Genomic DNA, 20,629 nt, shown 5'->3' on the forward strand with positions numbered 1-20,629 from the left:
GTGTTGTTTCAAAGATTTTAATTATTTTATGACTAAATGAAAAAGTGAAATGCCTGCAGTTAGTTTTTCGCATGTCTCAGATGTCATTCTTTGTATCAGCACTCTTTGCCAAAACTGAACTACTGCTTGAATCAGATGTTTTTTTTGCTTGTTTATCAATATCATTGACAGTTCGATGCCTTTTATACTGAAAAAGGGTACAACCCTTCCGAGTTCCACTTATATTAACGTTTGCATTAATAAAAAAAAAACCCTAATTGATCCATCTAGTGGTGATGGCGCCTTTCTCGTGCCTTCGAAAACTCATTTCAACGAAACTTAAGTGAAATGTTGATGAATATCGCACTTTCATACGTTTAACAAAAAAACATTTCATGGCACCATCGTTTATTTGGCTTTTGATGTTTTTTGCTCGCTATTTTTGGACTCCAGGCTTCTCCCCCATTCCAGATATAGCCAAATTGTATGGTTTTAGAGCTTAAAACTCCTTTAAACAGCCGCCATTTTGGATACAGCGTCCGTTCGCTCGTTGCAAAATGTTTACTTTGCAACGAGCGAATGCCATTCGCTAATTGCAACGTCACTTTGACACTAAAGTGCATCGAAATGCACTGACAGCATGACTGACAGCACGAATCTGACACTTGATTGCTTTTTTAATTGCAAAAGCTTGTCAAATTTTGCAATTAGCGGACTTGCAACTAAAAAGCGTTGCAACGAGCGGGTTTGCAACGAGCGAACGGCCGCTGTATTGAAACGCCATCTTGGTTATTCTGGTTGCCTTTTCTGGACTCCGTAAATCCTCGCTATACCCGTATGGCATGGTTTAAGGGCCTAACTATGTTGGCCCCTCCTACATGTACTGAATGGTTTTAGGGCCTAAAATTCCATTAAACAGCCGCCATTTTTGGATTTTAGACTGCCATCATGTATATTCTGGTCGCCATCTTTAGCCTCTGGATATCCTCGTCATACCAAATATTCCCATATTGCATGGATTTAAAGCCTAAAACACGAATTAATAGCCGCCATCTTGGATTTAGACCGCCATCTTGGATATTCTAGTCGTTATTTCTGTATTCGTCATACCAAATATACCCATATTTCATGGTTTAATACCCTAAGACTCCATTAAACAGCCACTATCTTGAATTTTGGGCCGCCATCTTGGATTTTATATCGCAATCTTGGATATTTTCGTCACCAATTTTGTACTCCAGATCCCCATACCAAATATACCCAAATTGAATGGTTTTAGGGCCTAAAACTCTATTAAACTGCCACCATCTTGAATTTTGAGCCACTATCTTGGGTTTTAGACCACCATCTTGGACATCCTGGTCGTTATTTTTGGACTCCGGACATCTTCCCTATACCAAATATATTCAAATTGGATGGTTTTGGAGCTTTTAAACCATTAAACAGTCGCCATCTTGAATTTTTAGCCGCCATCTTGGATTTTAGGCCGCTAACTTGGATATTCTGGTCACCATTTTTGAACTACGGATATCTTCCCCTTGCCAAATATACCCCATATTGCATGGTTTTGGAGCCTAAACACCATTAAACAGCTACCATTTTGAATTCGGATCCGCCATCTTGAATATCAGACTTCCATTTTGAATTTTGGGCCGACATCGTGGAATATCTGTTCTCCAGAGTGATTTCTGCACAAAATTTATCAACCATGCTAAAGGTTATAAAAATCGCCGCAGCTTGATGTGCTTGGTTTAGTTTTGTATACGTCAGTTCTACCGGTACTGGTCCGAATCACTCAAATGACCATAACTCCGGAACGCTTTGACCGAGCCAACAATAATGCGATAATATTCCGGTTCGATTCGAGCTATAATCCGGAAAATCGGTCGTTGGAAAGTGCCTTAAAAGTGAGTGACTTTCACACACACACAGACATACAAACATACAGACATCATCTTAATTCGTCGAACTGACTTGATTGGTATATGTGACTTGGCGCTCGGAGCCTTCTATCGAAAATTCGTTTTTTGAGTGAACATATAGCCTTTCAGTACACTTTAGTCAGTGTTAATGCGACGTTCAAATCGTGCCCACCTGCGCGCCATCTGCTGTTGGTTCTAATTTGTAAACATCTTTTGTTTAATTATTTATAAACACAGACAAACAGACGTAACACTCTTCAAAACGGCTTGGCACTTGCATTTAACGATAAATTCAAATTTCATTTGATTTGCGCGATCCTTCCTCCAGAGGTGCTAGTGTTCGATCGCTTTGACGTTTGCCAGTGTATACGTTGCTGAATGATGCAAACGAAAATTACAGGCGATTTGTGTAATAGTGTGCGTGTTAGACAAACGTCAAACTGAAATCCATCATGGCCGACAGTGTCTCGCGCGGTTCTATCAACAGGTGGCAGTGTGCTCATAAAAAAGACACCAGGCAAAAGTTTTTAATGAATATCCTCTAAGAGTTACGTCTGTTTGTCTGTGTTATAAACATCAACAATAGTAAAAACATTAGCGTTTTTTTCTTCCTTTCGGTGCTGATGCTCAGTTTTTTAGGTAATTCTCGAAATTTCTTGAGTTGTAGTGTTAAATTATCCTCATATTAAAGCACCAGAACCGCTCTGGGAGTTTTCAATTTTCAATCGATTTCCGCACTCCAAACAAAACGAAAACAAAAACAAGCGAGAATAGAGGCAAATATTTCATAATGGCGAAAGCAAAACACTGTTTTTTTTCGAAATATTTTTTTTTCAATATAATTTAAATAAAATGTGTGGGATTATGGTTGAATCACATGCTGACTTGCTTTTAGCATGATAAAACGGTGTTAAAATCAATTTTGCGGACGAAAATAGATATTTTCTTGGTTGGCCGTTACGTCCTTCTAATGGTACTAAAATTGAATAGAGGGTAGGCGCAATTTGTTCCCAGTTGACAGCCAGCTTACTCCCCTGTATTTTTTCCCAAAAAGTTGTGCATCAAAAGAAAGACGATCACGGAGAAAAAAATAAAGTCAAGTCAATCAAATTACGATCCCAAACAAGCATACTTGTGCACTGACTTCCATATAATCCCTTTTCAAGATTGTACCACGCATAATACAGAAAGTCGAAGAATAATGGAAGCTTGAATTGAACAGAGTTGCAGATTCGATTAGAGCAACAAATTTGGTTGATTCAACCATATTATGCTCACATCAACAATATTTATGGTTGATGGTTTGGCAGCTCACTTATTGACATGGTAGATTCAAGCAAGGGCGTAGCCAGCTTTTGGGTCAGGGGGGGGGTCAAGCACCCTTAGTAAAAATGTACCTACTAGCTTTTATAACTAAACGCAACACGATGAAATTGAATATAATAACATTATATTCTAAAAGCTTTATTTAACCCTTAACCCTGTTGTATTTTGTACAATACGTTAACAAAAACTCGCCTGATCTACACAAACCAACGTGATGCTGGTAGCGATGGCCAATTTCTGGAAGATTAAGGGTTTTTATTTACTTGTGCAATATTTTTCTCTGATTTTTTTGTCAATGTCTACAAATTACAAACTCTTTTGAGAATAAACCTAAAATTTCATGGTTCTTGTATGCTTCCATTTATCTTCCAATGCTATTTGCTGGAGAAATTCCTCCACAATTTTTTGAATTCCAGAAGGAATTTCTGTAAGAATTTCAAAAAATAAACCTGTACGAATTCCTGGATAAATTATGGGAGGGATACCTAGTGAAATTTCTGAAGAGATCACATGAGGAAATCCTAGATAAATTTCTATAGGATTCCTTGGAGGAAATTCTGGAGAAATTCCTGGAGGAATTCTGGACGGAATCCCTAGTAAAATTTTATAAGAAATGTCTTTACAAATTCCTATATGAAATCTTAGATAAATTTGTGAAGGTATCCTTGGAGGAATGCCTGTAGAAACTTCTGAGCAAATTCCTGGCGTAATTCCTGGAAGAATTCCTGGAGAATTTCCTTGAGCAAATTTTTGGGTGAATTCTTGGAATCCCTAGGAGAATACTGGGAGAAGTTCCTGAAGAAATCTCCAGAGGAACTCTGGGAGGAATTGCTGGAGAAATTTCTGAAAAAATCCCTTGAAAAATTCCAGGAGGATTTCCTGAAAGAACCCTTGGAGGAATTTCTGGAGGATTCCCTGGTGGAATCTCTGGAAATATCCCTCGAAAAATTCGTGAAGAAATCCCTGAAGTAATTGCTGGAGGAATCCCTGAAAATTTCCTCAAAGTATTCCTGGAGAATTTCCTGAAAGAATCTCTGAAGAAATCCCAAGAGGATTTCCAGGAGAAATTCCTGGACGAGTTGCTGGCATAATTCCTGAAGGTTGCCAGGAATATTCCGGGAGAAATTCCTGGGGTATTTCCTGGAGGTGTTCCGGAAGAAATTTCCTGAGGAAATTCCTAGATAACATCCCGGAGGAATAAATGGAGGAGTTCCTAGTGGTATTCCTGTGGAAATTTCTAGAGGAATCTCTAGAGGAATTCTTGAAGGAATTACTGGATGAATATCTAGAGTAATCTCCAGAGGGATTCTGAGAGATTTCTGTTTCTGTTATTTTTATATTTTTGAAAGAACCCCTTGAGAGATTCCTGGAGGAATTTCTAGTGGAATTGCAAGTGGAATTCCTGGACAAATTCTCGAAGAAATTCCTGAAGGAATCCCAGGGGGTTTCCTTGAAGAAATTTGTAAAGAAATCCCTGGAGGAATATCTGGAGGAATCCCTGGTGGAATACCTGGAGGAATCCCTGAAAAATTCCTGAAGGAATTCCTGGAGAATATTCTTGAAGAATTTCTGAAGAAATCTCTAGAGGATTTCCTGGAAGAATCTTTGGAGAAACTTCTGGAGGATTTCCTGAAGGAATCTTCAAAGAATTTCCTGAAGAGATTTTTCATGGAGAAATCTCTGGAGGAATCCCTTCACGAGGCAAATCCCCTGGAGGAATATCTGGAGGAATCAGGAAGCAATTCCTGATAAAATCTCGGGAGAAATTCCTAGAGAAATACCTAGAGGAATTGCTGACATAATTTCTGAAAGATGTCCAGGAGCAAGTCCTGGGGTAGTTCCTGATGAAATTACTGGGGTTATTCCTGGAGAAAATCCTGGATAAAATCCTGGAGGAATACCTAGAGGAATCACTAGAGGTATTTCTTTGGGAATTTCTGGAGGAATCTCTAAGAGAAATTCTCGGAAGAATTACGGGATGAATTTCTAGAGAAATTCTGGGTGAATTCTATTATTTTTCTGTTTCTGAAACCCTGGAGGAAATTCAAGCGGAATTTCTGGAGGAATTCTAGGATAAATCTTTGAAAGAATGCCTGAAGGAATCTCTGGAGGAATCCTAGAAGCAGTTAGTAAAGAAGTCCCTGGGGGAGTCCCTGAAGAATTACTGATGGTATTCCTCCAGGAATTTCCTGGAAGAGTTTATGAAGAAATCCCTAGAGGATTTCCAGGCAGAATCCTCTGGAGGATTTCCTGGAGGAAACCCTGAAATATTTCTGAGGGTATTCCTGGAGAATTTCCTGGAAGAATTTCTGAGAAAATCTCCAGAAGAATTTCTGGAAAAATTCCTGGAGAAATTGTTGACATAATTTCTGAAGGATGTCCTGGAGCAATTCCTGGATCAATTCCTAGAGAAATTTCTGGAGGAATTCCTGATGAAATTCTTGGGGTAATTACTGAAGAATTTTCTGGAATAGTTCTTGGAGATATTCCTGGATAAAATCTTGGAGGAATTGCTAGAGGTTCTCCTTTGGGAATTGCTGGCGGAATCCGTGAGGGAATCTCTGGAGGAATTCCTTCAACAACTTCTGGATGAATTTCTGGGGGAATCTATGGATAAGCTCTGGGAGAAATTTCTGAAAAAAATCCCCTGACAAATTCACGGAGGGATTTCAAGAGTAATCTCTGGAGGAATTCCTGGAGAAATCTCTGGAAAAATCCCTGAAAAAGTTCCTGGACGAGTTTTAGCGGAATTCCTAGAGAAATATCTGTAGCTGCTTTGAATTTGAAGATTTGGCAAGAAGTTCGAACTCTGGGCGTGGTTTTTTCGCAACAAGATGATGACAACCAATTCATACAAGGATGACAGCCTCAAGAATCGCGTGCTGCTCTTCAAAAACGCACACAAAAGGGATATGTAGAGGTTTTACCTATTTTGATGAGCTGCCATGACGTTCAGTGGTTATCGTTCAGTTGGTTGACGTTCAGTGGTATCGTCACAGATGGGTAGTGTTTATCAACGAAAAAACACTCAAATTTCGCGTTTTCTCAATTCACTGAATTGCCCCTCATTTCGCAATAAAAAAAGTTTGGCAATTTTTCTTCGGAATCCTAGTCAGACTAGTCAAGGCACTCAGGACACTGCATAGATGACCTGATTGTTGAACAAACATGCGGAAGGGGTTGTTGCTAAAATTTACCACCGTTGTGCAGATTTTTAGAGAGGTCAACACTGAAAAAGTGAGAAAATGTGTGAAAATAAAAATAAATAATTTCAATGGTATTTTTCTATGAAAATACAATAAATACCCTTTGTTTTGAGGGCTTCACCTTTTATGTTTGTTATTCCATCCCTAAGATATACGTGATTTTGTCATTCCGGATTCTAAATGAACAAGAGTTTCTGAAGAAACTCCAGAAGGAAACCCGGAAGAAATTTCAAGAGGAATTACTAAGGGAATCCCTAAGCAGTTCCTGGAGGAAGTACTAAATCAATTCCTAGAAAAGTTCCTTAAAACAATGAGGAATTGCTGGAGGAACCCTAAAAAGAGTTCATGGGAGAATCTTTTGAAGATGTTTAAAATAAGTTGTTTCAGAAAGAATTACAGAAGGAAGTCCCGAGTTAAGTCCTGCAGAAATTCTTGGAGGAATGAAATGGGGGATATCCTAGAAGAATACCCGTAGAGATTAACGGAGGAATCTCTAGGAATACTCCTGGAGGAATCTCTATAAGAATTCCCGTAGGAATTTCTGGAGAAATATCTATACGCATTTCAATTCCCAGAGGATCCCTGGAATAATTCTTAGAGGAATCTCTGAAGAAATTCATCGAGAATTCCCAGTAAAAATTTCTGAAGAAATTGCAGATGGAATCCTTGGAGAAATCCTGAAGGAATACTAATAAGAGTTCGTGGAAGAACGCCTTGGGGAATCCCTGTAGCAGTTCCTGAAGAAACCCCAGGAGAAATCCTGGGGAATTCCTAAATAGTTCCTGGAGGAAGTGTCGATTATTTTTTGTAGAATTTCTGAAGGAATTCTAAAAAGTGTTCCTGGGGGAACCCATGGAGGATTTTTTCTTGGGGCACGCCCCCCCCCCTTGCCCCCCTCTGGATACGTCCTTGAATTAGCGCATCTAAAAATATGCTTTCGGGGTAATGGCGCTCGGGGTAACGTCCTATTTGGGATAATGGCTTTCGGAATAGTGGAGCAGATTCATACCAGCGATATTCGTTCTCCACATTTTATTGCCTCTATTATTTCCATCGTCATCAAAAATCGGTACTGTTGTTTGCATTTCATGAATAGGAAAGAATTACGTGTCTGATTTCGTGGCAGCATTTCTCTCTCGAACAGGGCAGGTATGGATCCTCTGTAATCTTGTATGACTATCAATCAGTTATTTCTCCTTCCATGCTGAAATAGCGATAAAGCTAAAGTCTCTAATGCCTGGTTTAGACTGTTCAATTGAAACGAGCATGTGAGTTGCAAACTTCTCAAACATGTTCAATCCAATGGAATGACGTGTTTAGACTGAGCAAATGACTTGGGTGTCCAATTGCATGCTCTTGAATGCATCTCAATTGAAGCAAGTGTTTACATTCTTCAACTCGTGCGGTGCGTAAGCAAACTGAATTGAATTCAGCTCATTTGAAAGATGACTTCAATTCAACTCACATGAATCGCGTGTTCAGACGGGGCAAGTGAGATGATTTCGTTTGACTTGAACAAAAAAGTTGAACATGTTCAACTTTCGGTCAAGTCAAGTCAGTTGCTCAACTGAGATGAACGGTGGTGTTTACACATTCAATTCGAATTCAACTGGGAATTTTCCATTGACTTGAATCAAGTCACTTGCTCCATGTAAACCAGGCATAATGGATGCTGGACGGTATAGTGATGAAACCGGGCAGGATGATTTCCAGTAGCACATCACACAGCTCGGTGCAAACAACGTACAGGATGATCTTTATAAAAGTAAATTCATTGATTCGCACTTATTGACCATTTTGTGCACTTCCCACCACTACCTACTGGAGCAAAGACAGAGTTCATATTTAGCGCTTGTCTAAACAAAGCGAAAGACAAAGATGTTAAGATGTTATTAACTTATTTTTTTCTATTTTAGTAAAATAGATTTAGCGATGACAACAGACGATACCGAATTGAAAGGTTGTCAAATGGTGGCTGTAAACTTGTAAGTACATTAGACGTTAGATAACTGCAGCATGTTTACGTTTCACTTATTGAATGAAATTCGATAACTGCAACAACTGACAGATGTCAAAGAACTGCCAGTTGTTTCAGAATGCACCCAATGTGCATTCGAAAAACATTGCATTCCTGTTGACGTTTTATTTCGACAGATAGCGGTACGATAACTGCACTTTTAGTTAAAAAGCATTGCAGTTAAAGGGTTTGCACTGAGGGTTACATCTACAGTAGTTCATTTTTATTGTTATTTACTAACAGCGAAGAAAAATAATATTCCATCATGAAAGATAATAATCATGAAATGTTTTACACGTTCACCGTTGGCTCGTGATTTGAAAAATACAAAAGAGAGAAATGTATGCGTAAGAAAAATTAAGAATAGCCTCGCGTAGGTAGTTTAAAAATAAACTTCACAAACCCATTATATTCCTATTAGTTTCAGTCAAATCGTGATAATGTTTCCCTTTTTATTGCGCATTGCGCAGATCTTAAGCGCGCTCATAAGTATACGGAATTGTGAATAAAAGTGCGGAAATGTGTCGGTTAGATCTGGTGTTTTCATCGCACTTTTTTCTGGGGAGCGTTCCAGTTAACAATAATTTTTCAAAGATCATGTAAACTTAACTCAAGCTATGAGAGCTATGAAAAGGAGAATGCGATGAAATGTCATCCTAAGTAACATAACTAGCTAAATAACAGTTTCTTAAGCTAAAGTTTGCTTAAGAGTGGGTTGTTCCACTCTTGCATAGCCAAAATGTTTGTTGGTAATGTTCATAGCACGTGCTGAATTTTGTGTCCTGCAAATATTGAATAAAATAGGAGTTATGTCTAGTATTGTCTCTTCCCTGTTGTCCAGCATACTTATAGTTCGGTAGATGGTGACCCAGGTGCGATTTCAGGTACTGTTTCGTCGGAGGAACAGAGATTGATCGGATGGTCGTACGTCTTATCACAGGAACGGTAGCTCAATGTGAATGGAGGGAAATTAGAGCGAGCCCTGAGACAGGATCTGGCTTCCACCGGGAAGTGTCGCAGAGCTTAAACCACCGACGAACTTAAACCTCACATCGATAGCAGCTTCTCCTCCAAGCAGCTTCAATACTGCAAATTTATTTATTAAATTATTATTACAATATTTCATATTACGTATTGCATCTTACAATGTTGTATTTGCTCTCGGGACAGACGTATCACCTAACCGGAGTGCAGTTCCTCTCTTGCTTACGAAGCAAACGACGCTGTTTGTTCACCCAAACTACTAAACAAGACTTTATATTTATATTCGGTGTGTACTGGTCAGTGGTTGAATCGAAACTGTTGCTTTTTGCGCTCACAATCTCCTTTTATAAATAACTAGCTGTCCCGGCAAACTTTGTCTTGCCAAGTTGTGGTGGTTTGACAATTGTCAAGGTCTTGCAACATGGCACTCTAGATTGGTTTCATTTCGATCATGTTAGTTTTCTTCCCCGGTCATAACAAATCAGTACTTTCTAAATTATCTTATTTTTTCAGTTGATTTTTACATATAAACACAGCCACCATGAATACGAATCAAACCATGCAAGAGTCATCCCGATCGGTTCAGCCGTTCTTGAGTTTTGTTGCCTCAAAGGGGCTCCAAACTCATTTTTATATATAGATAAGTAAGGTAAACAGCAGGATTGACAATATTTTTATTGTCAACTAGCTGTCCCGTCAAACGTCGTACTGCCTGCCTACTGTGTTTTTTGACATGCAGCTCGATAGGGACGTCCCCCCCCCCCCCCCCCGAAGTCATCTGTATGGGAGCCCCCCGTTCCAGAGACCGGAGAGGTCTCACACCAGGCTAAGAACCTTCCCCGGTCCAAAACCCCCTGCATACAAAATTTGAAGCCGATCGGTTCAGTAGTTTCCGAATCCATAGCGGTCAGACAGACAGACAGACAGACAGACAGACAGACAGAAATTCATTTTTATATCTATATATATATAAAAATGAGTTTGAAATCTCTTTGAGGCAACAAAACTCAAGAACGGATAAACCGATCAGCATGATTCTTGCACGGTTTGGTTTGTATTCGTGTTGGCTGTGTTTATATGTACAAAAAGTTACGAAAATCAACTAGAAAAGTAACAAAATTGAAAAGAACTGATTTTTTATGAGCTGGGAAGGAAACCAACACGACCAAAATGAAATCAATCTAGAGTGCGGTGCTATTTTGAGCTCGACAGCTGTCAAACCACCACAAGACGGCAAGACAAAGTTTGCCGGGACAGCTAGTATACAGATAATTCTCGACAATATTTGCATTATTTGAGTCGTCACGAATACCAGGAATAGACATATTATCAAACTTGAATTAATCTAAAATTTTCCTTCGCAGGGATTCAGTTTATGGTCTAACCTTTCAGAAAAGCCTTGGTTCAAAACATAATATCGATGAAAAATTAAACAAATCATATTTGAAGATTTAGCACTAATTCGCAGTGATTTAGAATATCATTTCAATAATTATGTTTGCTTGGCCCAAGTCTCGTAGCCTTAGAATTACAGTAGTCGTTTGCTCGGTGCAAACGCTTTAACTGCAATGCTTTTTAACTGCAAGTCCGCTAAGTGCAAAAATTTTGCAGTTATCGCACCGCTATCCGTCAAACTGAAATGTCAACAGCGATGCTTTGTTTATGGTATGCACTTTTGTTGCAATGCGAAGTTTTTCGAATGCACATTGGTTGCATTCTGCAGCAACTGACAGTTACGTGACACCTGTCAATGTCAAAGAGCTGTCAGTTGCTGTAATATTTGTGGATCATAAAATGCTTTGTGATGAAAAAAAAAATTCGACTTCGCCGCAATTTTTAACCTACGGCACAAATTGAGTGTTTATTTACGAAAAGTGAGTGTCAAATAAAACAAAGGTATTATTGAACATCGAAAGCCCCTCCCAGAGCGAAATTCTGGCTACGCCACTGTCTGCCAATGACCATTTTATATGTGTGTATATCGTGTGGCAGGTACGAAGATACTCTATGCCCAAGGAACTCAAGGAAATTTCCTTTCCTTCTAAACCATGGGGGGAAAATCTGCTCAACAGACACCCGAACAGGAAGGTCCGGGTAGTGTGGGGTTATAAGGCAGTCTTCTACAACAAAAGTAAAAGCCAGGACTACTCTCTCCTCAAACAACTAAACCACATTCCCATGGTCGCAAAACCTTTCATCTCTCCGGAACCACCAAGAAGGCACTGCTTCAGAGAGGGGCTAGTGTACATCGCACCCTCAAGGTTAGCTGCGTAGCCTGCAGCAACGAACATCGATTATTCGCTTTGGAGAGTCCATTATGGTAGCATGCTGGCGCTTAGCCAGTTTCCCGAGTGGTCCTCACCCACCACTTCCTTTGACCTCGGAAGGCGGGCAGGGTCAACCCCAAGCCCGCGCCAAACTGTTTTGCAGACATCAAGAACGGATGCCTACGTGCAACCAGATCTGACCTGTCCATAAGGTAGGGTATCACTACCCTTCAGGCCCTATCAGCTGCACCAGAATGTTCCTGACAACAGGGTCTCCGCCTGCCCCGGCCTTTACCGGGGACCCCTTTACAACTGCGGGTTCGGATCCAACCTAGTAGACCGACGCCACGGCAGCAACGCTACCAGGATGTTCTCTTCGCGACCACTTAATCGCTGTAGGGGTTGATCTCGACCGCAGGGCACCGGTATGACCTACGAAGCTATCTCCGAAACCCCTAGACCACCTTTCGCGTCTGAACTAGCCATTCTCCGAGTCCACGTACCACCTCCTCTGTATGCTCCACAAGACGATGTGGGTGATAGCCATTGAAACGGCACGCCAGCCAAAGGCATCCCTATACTTCCTCTGGACCAAGTTGTCCGGAGTCGTGTCCTTCCCGCATGTGGCAAGGCAAGCATGCGGTCACGCATTGTGCGAAAACGCGGGCACACGAACAAAACGTGTTCCGCCGTTTCCTGTAAACCATTGCACACTGGGCATTCGGGAGAATCCGCATGCCCGAAACGGTGAAGATACTGTCGGAAGAAACCATGACCTGAAAGGACCTGTGTCAGATGGAATGTTACTTCCCCATGGCGCCTATTAATCCAACTATCTACCCTCGGTATCAACCTATGGGTCCACCTTTCTTTGATGGAACTGTCCCACGCGCGCTGCCATTTGACCATAGAGTCACAGACAAACAGACGTAACACTCTTCAAATCGGCTTGGCACATGCATTTAACGATCAATTCAAATTTCATTTGATTTACGCGATCCTTCCACCAGAGGCGCTAGTGTTCGACCGCTTTGAAATTTGCCAGTGTACACGTTGCTGAATGATGCAAACGAAAATTACAGGCGATTTGTGTAGTAGTGTGCGTGTTTGCAAAACGTCAAAACAAAATCCATCATGACCGACAGTGTCGCGCGCGGTTCTACCAACAGGTGGCAGTGTGCTCATGAAAAAGACACCGGGCAAAAGCTTTTGATGAACTTCTTCTAAGAGTTACGTCTGTTTGTCTGTGATAGAGTCCATCCTGGCAGTCCTGCGTATGCCTCTTGTGCCGCGCATTTCGAAGCACTCCATGTTCTCACTGATAAGGATGCCGATAGGCACCATACCAGTAATAATGCAGAAAGCGTCGTGTGACACGGTACGGTACGCGCTCGCAACCCTCAGGCACATAAGCCTGTAAGTACTTTCCAGCTTCCATCGGTAGCATTCAGTACTTAGCGCAGTGCCCCACGCCGGGCCGCCATACCTAAGCATGGACGTAGCAACACTAGCCACACAGACAAACAGACGTAACACTCTTCAAAACGGCTTGGCACTTGCATTTAACGATCAATTCAAATTTCATTTGATTTGCGTGATCCTTCCCCCAGAGGTGCTAGTGTTCGATCGCTTTGACGTTTGCCAGTGTATACGTTGCTGAATGATGCAAACGAAAATTACAGGCGATTTGTGTAATAGCACAGAGAACAGACGTCCAAGCTCATGTAGTGCAGTTGTGTAAAGCATTGCAACGGTTGTTTTGAAATAACTGGGAATGTGGCCATTACGCGGCGCTGTCAAATTTCGAATCGCGGTACAAATTTGCCGTTGTTTTACCTTTTGGCGCTAGTGTCGCCAAGTGTGCACCCTAGTATAGTTCCAACAAGGGAATGTGTTGGTTTTACTTGGAAAACAATAATTGAGTTCTTATTCAACTTGTTTCTTATTGAAGATAATGAAATTAATTATCAATGGGTTGCTCAAATTTTGTTGCTGGATTAGTGAAATAATCATAAACATCTTGTTATCCAAGCAAATACAGCTCAGAATCTGAGTAGGAAAATTTAAAGGTGCGCTAGTGAAATATTTCTTCATAGTGTCTTCATGGTGTCGAAACAAGTTTTTGAGTGGGAAAGTCACCGTCGATGTCGCTACTGAACTGGTTTTTTTCTTTACACAAGATTTTCAATCAATTTTGTTCGAGCATGTTCGTCTGTTCTCTGTGGTAATAGTGTGCGTGTTAGCACAGAGAACAGACGTCCAAGCTCATGTAGTGCTATTGTGTAAAGCATTGCAACGGTTGTTTTGAAATAACTGGGAATGTGGCCATTACGCGGCGCTGTCAAATTTCCAATCGGGGTACAAATTTGCCGTTGTTTTACCTTTTGGCGCTAGTGTCACCAAGTGTGCTGTGCACCCTAGTATAGTTCCACCTAAACAATGCGTTGGTTTTACTTGGAAAACAATAATTGAATTATTGTTCAACTTGTTTCTTATTGAAGATAATGAAACTAATTATCAATGGGTTGCTCAAATTTTGTTGCTGGGTTAGTGAAATAATCATAGACATCTTGTTATTTAAGCAAATACAGCTCAGAATCTGAGTAGGAAAATTTAAAGGTGCGCTAGTGAAATATTTCTTCAGAAAACGCCATCATGGTGTCGAAACAAGTTTTTGAGTGGGAAAGTCACCGTCGATGTCGCTACTGAGCTTGTTTTTTCTTTACACAAGATTTTCAAGCAATTTTGTTCGAGCATGTTCGTCTGTTCTCTGTGTTAAAAGTTTACCCCGGTTATACGACAACAGTCGGTGTCGTATTAGCGGGGTATTACGGTAATGCGTTTTTTACGACGTTTTTTTTTAAAAAAAAACGGTGTTTTTAAGCGGTACCATTACCGTCGTAAAAAAACTTCAGTAGTAAAACTTTTGTGAGAATCTTCGAAACATATTCTCAAAAAAAAAAAAATAATAACATCAACAGAATCCAATCACCGTACGTTTATATCGAAACCTTCAATACACACTTAGAAAATAAAACCGAATTCGGTTCAATTTTCAACCGAGTGTCATCGGTTTTCAACAACAAACCGAAAAAATCGGTCCAAAACATGCTTTCAGTCGCAATGTTTTGAAATGGAACCGAGTTTTCGGTAAAAGTAAAACGAAATTTATCGTATGTCGTGTTTTCTGAACCGATAAGTACGGTAAATCATCAATGTTTTCCAGTTCGGTAACCGAAAACCGAGAAAACTCGGTACTACACTCAATCACAGAGAACAGACGAACATGCTCGAACAAAATTGCTTGAAAATCTTGTGTAAAGAAAAAACAAGCTCAGTAGCGACATCGACGGTGACTTTCCCACTCAAAAACTTGTTTCGACACCATGATGGCGTTTTCTAAAGAAATATTTCACTAGCGCACCTTTAAATTTTCCTACCCAGATTCTAAACTGTATTTGCTCAAATAACAAGATGTTTATGATTATTTCATTAATCCAGCTACAAAATTTGAGCAACCCATTGATAATTAGTTTCATTATTTTCAATTAGAAACAAGTTGAACAATAATTCAATTTTTGATTTCCAAGTAAAACCACCACATTCTCTTGGTGGAACTATACTAGGGTGCACACTTGGTGACACTAGCGCCAAAAAGTAAAACAACGGCAAATTTGTACCCCGATTCGAAATTTGACAGCGCCGCGTAATGGCCACATTCCCAGTTATTTCAAAACAACCGTTGCAATGCTTTACACAACTGCACTACATGAGCTTGGACGTCTGTTCTCTGTGACTCAATGTTGCCAAACGTCAGTGGCGTGAACTTCACGCCGGATTTTTTAACCGAAAACTCGGTTCTACTTCAAACAGTCGGACATATTTTTTTTTCATACGTGCGTTGGGCGTTTTTTCATTCAAAGGAAAATATTTATGGTGAGTAACTGAATAAATAGAACTTTTTAACTAATCTAATGAAAACAATATCCATTGATTATACTTTCAGCTCACTGATGACTCCTGATCGAGACGTAGTTCGGGAAACGTACTAGTTTGATTCCTGTAATACTACACCTCCGCAAACCTTGCGGTGTCTACAAGAGGCATCTTCCAACAAAAACCGTATATAGGATGACTGCATTCCATGGATTTTGGAGACCTTAGAAGCACAGAGAACAGACGTCTATCTTTGCTTTCTGCCTTGTGTAAAACCACAGAGAACAGACATCCAGGCTAGAACAAATTTCATTCGGAAATTTGTGTAAGGATTTGAATCTTCACTTGAGTGAGGTTGCAAACCAATACACGATGACAACTCCAACGCCACCAAACACCATATTGCCACATTCAGTGGTGAATTGAAACATTTCAAGTGGTGAATTTAATTAGTATGGGAAATTAACCGATTGCAGCGCCACGCTATTGCCACTTGTGTTGCCGATTTCAAATGACCGTTAAATTTCTTACACAGTTTCGAAACTGGACTTGGATGTCTGTTCTCTGTGGTAAAACATTGTAACGGTCATATCAAAGTATGTGGTTACCCTGATAAAAAATATCATAAAAATACGATAAATTTTATTGTTACAACACCATTTTTTCGAAAAATATTCACCATTAAACGTATTGTAATTTACACGGCACACTCAACATCACCCCTATTGTTCTATACCATTGGGCGAATGGTAAATGGCACTTTTACAATAAAAAATGGTGGTCGTTATGTATCTTAACCATAAAATTTTGAGAAAATTATCATACACTTTTTCGCGAAAAACAATAGAATGTATTGTGTTTTTATGAGACATTTTTAGCGCAATTTTCAATAGAAAACAATATATCTTAATGTTTTTTCATTGTTCTTACAATACAAATACAATTAATTGAATGGCGTCAAATGAATCGTTGTTACAATAAAAATACAATAATATTCGTTGTTATTTGTTAGCAGTTTTAGCTTTTGAAAATCCATAGAATTTATATTTCCTGCTAACATTTATATCCAGCATTTACAAGCACTAACGGCCGCCAGAATGATATGCACATTTTATGATAAGAATCAAACACTCTGATGTCTGTCTGGTATGTATTGCTTGGCAGCTGTTGATAAGATCTATCATCAATCTTTTCAAATAACTACCAAATATCACAAGTCAGACCTCAGGCCGTATGATTCATACCATAAATCGTTCACAATTCATGTGGCCATTAGTATCTGTAAAGTATCTGTAAATGCTGGAGAAGAATTTTACCGAGAAATATGAATTCTTTGGTTTTTCAAAGGCGAAACCTGTTAACATAACAACAAATATTATTGCATGTTTATTTTAACATCGGTTCAATTGACCCCATTAAACTAATTGTATTTGTATTGTTATCAATGGTAGTTTACTATTTACTAGATTCCTTTAATTTATTGGAAAATATTATAAAAATCATTGTTCATCTTTTTTTTGTCGTAACGTCCTCACTTGGCTAAAACCTGCTTTTCAGCTTGTTTTCTATAAGTACTTCCTCAGTTATTCATTGAGAGCTTCCTCTGCCAACACGGCTTGACGTCTGTCAGTCGTTGAAGTTTTAGCGAATAACATTCGATAACCGAAACATCTACTGTACTCAAATTTAAAACGAAAGCTAAAAAAATATGTCATATATGAAGTTTTAGCGAATAACATTCGATAACCGAAACATCTACTGTACTCAAATTTAAAACGAAAGCTAAAAAAAATATGTCAAGCGATTTTGTATTTGATTATACAAAAATGATCCAAGCAACAATAATATTTATTGTTTTTTATTTGTTACGAATTTTTTTTAAGTGTAATTGACAAATACACTCTTTTTTAATAAAAAGTCCATGAGAACTTTGCAGGCACATTTGCAACCATATAAAAACAACTTGAATTAATTTTTACTGATAGTAACTTTCAATTATTATAGAACTATTGAAAAACAATCGAATCAATTAGTCACACTGACAAAATTGCAAACTTTAAGCTTATAAGACTGTCACTTTTACAATTTATAAGACATAGGAATGATTATTTTAAAATGTGCGATTATAAACTTGATGATACCCTTTTTAATTTTTATTTGGATACTCATAAAATGCATACCCCTGATTTATCACCTTTATGTTTGGTCAAGCTTAAAAAGTATAAGTGCCTTGCTATGGTAAAAAATTATAAGATTTCAAACATGATTCTTAAGTTTGGCCAGTTCGAATACCCAACGGCCATCACAGTTACCGCACAGAGAACAGACGTCCAAGCTCATGTAGTGCAGTTGTGTAAAGCATTGCAACGGTTGTTTTGAAATAACTGGGAATGTGGCCATTACGCGGCGCTGTCAAATTTCGAATCGGGGTACAAATTTGCCGTTGTTTTACTTTTTGGCGCTAGTGTCACCAAGTGTGCACCCTAGTATAGTTCCACCAAGAGAATGTGGTGGTTTTACTTGGAAATCAAAAATTGAATTATTGTTCAACTTGTTTCTAATTGAAAATAATGAAACTAATTATCAATGGGTTGCTCAAATTTTGTAGCTGGATTAATGAAATAATCATAAACATCTTGTTATTTGAGCAAATACAGTTTAGAATCTGGGTAGGAAAATTTAAAGGTGCGCTAGTGAAATATTTCTTTAGAAAACGCCATCATGGTGTCGAAACAAGTTTTTGAGTGGGAAAGTCACCGTCGATGTCGCTACTGAGCTTGTTTTTTCTTTACACAAGATTTTCAAGCAATTTTGTTCGAGCATGTTCGTCTGTTCTCTGTGCCTTGTCCCTATAAAGAAGACGTACTACACTCAGAAATAAAAGTATACACGGAATTACTATTATTTATGCATTTTGTATCCGCATCTCTCTCACTCTCTGTTTTAATGCTATCTGGTGCTTCGCCTGGGTTGACGAAACACTTCTATTCAACCCAGGCTAAACGGCAGATAGCATGAAAACAAAAAGAGAGTGAGAGAGATGCGGATACAAAATGCATAAATAATAATAATTCCGTGTATACTTTTATTTCTGAGTGTACAATGGGCTGTAACTGTCATTGTAGTGCTCCAATCATTATGCAATTTGCAATAATAAAATGAAGCAGTGCTATCAAAAATGTGTGTTACACTACAACGAACAAATATGACACCGAATTATACCCAAATGTTTATAATTCTGAAATGTTTTACACAGTCATCATTGGCTCGTGATTTTAAAAATACAAAAGAGAGAAATGTATGCGTAAGGAAAATTAAGAAAAGCCTTTTGTAGATAGTAAGAAAATAAACTTTACAAACCCATTATATTCCCGTTAGATTCATTCAAATCGTGAAAATGTTTCCTTTTTTATTGCGCAATGTGTCCGTTCCGTCGACGCACTATGGGGCGGCTACAAGGATGGCAGAAAATCAGTTCAAGCGATAAATGATACAGGATATGAATAATCCAAGATACCCTTGTTCTTGCAGTAGCATGATGCCGACACCTCACACCGTGCTCATATCACAGAACAATCAAAGCATCTAATGCACGCTTTATCGCGTGATGACCCGTTATCGGATCATGTTACAAGTCGTGATAAATTTTATTCATCACATTGTATGCCACTTATGCACCCGAAAGCCGCATTCATGATTCGAAATAATACATTCATAAGGATATCTGAAAGTTAAATCACCAAGAATGCTCAAAAACTGAATGAAATCTTTAATTTATCATTTTGACTTCATGATAACGATCGCATCGCGCCCGCACATGCCGAGCGAATCATTCTTCTCGGACCGTAGTTTGTTAGGACGCTTGACGACAAAGTGTTATCGTTGTTGCTATGATCGCGCGATGCCGTTCGACCGCGACACATTCGAAATCTGATCATGATCACTAGATTTCCATCCTTGGGCGGCTACATTAAAACAGGTGGTCAAAGACATTTTCGCGACAATATTATAATGTCTTGCTTCTATTCGTAGGGTTTTATCACAGAGAACAGACGTCCAAGCTCATGTAGTGCAGTTGTGTAAAGCATTGCAACGGTTGTTTTGAAATAACTGGGAATGTGTCCATTACGCGGCGCTGTCAAATTTCGAATCGGGGTACAAATTTGCCGTTGTTTTACTTTTTGGCGCTAGTGTCACCAAGTGTGCACCCTAGTATAGTTCCACCAAGAGAATGTGGTGGTTTTACTTGGAAATCAAAAATTGAATTATTGTTCAACTTGTTTCTAATTGAAAATAATGAAACTAATTATCAATGGGTTGCTCAAATTTTGTAGCTGGATTAATGAAATAATCATAAACATCTTGTTATTTGAGCAAATACAGTTTAGAATCTGGGTAGGAAAATTTAAAGGTGCGCTAGTGAAATATTTCTTTAGAAAACGCCATCATGGTGTCGAAACAAGTTTTTGAGTGGGAAAGTCACCGTCGATGTCGCTACTGAGCTTGTTTTTTCTTTACACAAGATTTTCAAGCAATTTTGTTCGAGCATGTTCGTCTGTTCTCTGTGGTTTTATGTCTTAAATATATGAAAAACATGCTAAACATGGCATGATTACTTCTAAGGTCTTCAAAATCCTTGGAATGCAGTCCTCCCATATCTATTGAAGGTTTCGATATAAACGTACGGTGATTGGATTCTATTGATGTTTTTTTTTTTTTTTTGAGTATATGTTTCGAAGATTCTCACATAAGTTTTACTACTGAAGTTTTTTTACGACGGTAATGGTACCGCTTAAAAACACCGTTTTTTTTTTTTAAACGTCGTAAAAACGCATTATTTCAAAAAACATCGTAAAAAAAGTCAAGCCACAGTAGATGTGGTCCTGACTATTTTATGCGTGTTTTTAAAAAAAAAAAACGCGGTTTTTACGACGGTTTTTGAAATAACGCGTTTTTTTAGGACGGACCGCGTAAAAACAACTTCAGTGTATT

At 39.0% G+C, this 20,629-nt stretch overlaps 1 long non-coding RNA gene across 1 annotated transcript; it reads right to left on the reverse strand.

Moving 5' to 3' along the window:
- Positions 1-7,459: 7,459 nt before the first annotated feature.
- On the reverse strand, positions 7,460-10,071 carry LOC134287697 (uncharacterized). Its single transcript, XR_009997460.1, has 3 exons — positions 9,596-10,071; positions 9,297-9,536; positions 7,460-9,232 (listed from the first exon to the last, which is right to left on the reverse strand). It is a non-coding gene; the product is annotated as an uncharacterized LOC134287697 (long non-coding RNA).
- Positions 10,072-20,629: the final 10,558 nt, after the last annotated feature.

Source organism: Aedes albopictus, chromosome 1 (genome assembly GCF_035046485.1).
Source record: "Aedes albopictus strain Foshan chromosome 1, AalbF5, whole genome shotgun sequence".
NCBI lineage: Eukaryota > Metazoa > Arthropoda > Insecta > Diptera > Culicidae > Aedes > Aedes albopictus.